Source organism: Alligator sinensis, unplaced genomic scaffold (genome assembly GCF_000455745.1).
Source record: "Alligator sinensis unplaced genomic scaffold, ASM45574v1 scaffold105_1, whole genome shotgun sequence".
Classification (NCBI taxonomy): Eukaryota; Metazoa; Chordata; order Crocodylia; family Alligatoridae; genus Alligator; species Alligator sinensis.
Window position 1 is genome coordinate 966,151 of NW_005842233.1, and position 1,659 is coordinate 967,809.

At 56.4% G+C, this 1,659-nt stretch overlaps 2 non-coding genes across 2 annotated transcripts; both read right to left on the minus strand.

Annotated features, from left to right (window-relative positions):
- Positions 1-215: 215 nt before the first annotated feature.
- TRNAP-AGG lies at positions 216-287 on the minus strand. Its single transcript has one exon. It is a non-coding gene; the product is annotated as a tRNA-Pro (tRNA).
- Positions 288-855: 568 nt separating this feature from the next.
- Positions 856-928, minus strand: TRNAK-UUU. Its single transcript has one exon. It is a non-coding gene; the product is annotated as a tRNA-Lys (tRNA).
- Positions 929-1,659: the final 731 nt, after the last annotated feature.

Here is a 1,659-nt window from a genome sequence, read left to right on the forward strand (position 1 = left end):
GGCCCAGCTTGATCCCTCAGCAACTACTGTCCCATAACTCTATGCGCTTGTGGGACCATGGAGACAGGGGCAAAGAAGTACCTAAACCTACCTGCTCTGGGCCATGCACCAGCTGCAACAGGGAAATGGTCCCGCCCACCCCTGGAAATGGATCAAAAGGAGCTATTGGCACATCCAGGACCTACCCTAGGCTCCCCACAACTTAGCACTCAGCAGGGCTCGCCTGGGAGTTGAACCCAGAACCTCCTGCACCCTAAGCAGGAATCATGCCACTAGACCAACAAGCCTGCTACTACTAAGTTTTACCTCTGCCCTGCTGCATTTCAGGACCCTTTCACACAGGACCCGCTTGTGCCACCAAACTGCTGCCAGATCTGCGAGCCCACCCTTCCAAGCTCTTTCCTTGGCGACCTTTCCCCCATGACGAGCTGTGAAGAGTTGCTCTCCTGCTCAGGTGGAAAACCACAAGGTCCTGTGCAGGCAGCCGGGACTTGGAGGAGAGGCAATATGCCAGGGGCTGCTAGCCCAAAGCAGTGCACTGGGAGGGCAGGGTTGGGTTGAGCAGGACAGCGCCCCTTGCCTGCAGACTCCCTGATCTCAGTTCACCCGCAGGACTTGCGATGACGAGGTGATGAAGGAACACCTGCTGCCCTTTCCTCACCTGGCTGCCATGGGAGGGAGGCCAAAGGGAGCCCTTGGCTCCTCCCAGGGCAATCAATTACTGTAGGCCAGGCAGCAGGAAAAGGGAAGCCACAACCAGGAGGACACCTGCTTCCTAGCCAGGAGCTGGGACCAGCCTAGTCAAGTCCAGGCTATCCCAGTCAAAAGGCCACACCTAGGACAAGGCCCCATGCACACCTGAACAGGAACTTGAACCCTGAATTTTCAAATTAAAAGTCTGAAGCTCTACCAACTGAGCTATCCAGGGTACATGCAAAAAGATTGGCCTCCATCTTTTCACTGCGGTTGCCACTCGCCCCCAGGCCCAGCCTTACGCACTAGCAGATGAGGACTTCCTCGGGCTCCTCTGGCACTCTGCTGCACAGGGGAGTGCACCTTTTTCTCCTCCAGCTGAGATCCAGCTCCTTCCATAGGCAGCCCCTTCCACATCTCCATACCACTGCCCTTGGACTCCCCAAACCCTGCCCTGAAGATGCCTTGGTCAAGGACATGCTTCCCTGACGATGGCTCCCTCAGCCCTTCAGCCACACCCACGCACAAGTAGTCACCTGACCCAAGTGGGTACAAGGACCCCTACTCCAGTGGGGTGGGGCAGCACCATGCCCTTATTTATGACATCCCCCAGGGCCCAGCTTGATACCTCAGCAACCACTGTCCCATAACTCTATGGGCTTGTGGGACCATGGAGACAGGTGCAAGGAGGTACCTAATCCTACCTGCTCTGGGCCATGCACCAGCTGCAACAGGGAAATGGTCCCACCCACCCCTGGAAATGGATCAAAAGGGGCTCTCAGCACATCAAGGTACTTGCCTAGACTCCCCCCAATTCAGCAGGGCTCACCTGGGAGTTGAACCAAGGACTTCCTACACCCTAAGCAGGAATCATGCCCCTAGACCAATGATTCTACAGAGTAGTACTGCTCCATGACCTAACTTCACAGAGAGCAGAGATCCAGGGCTGCATGGGGTAGGCAACAG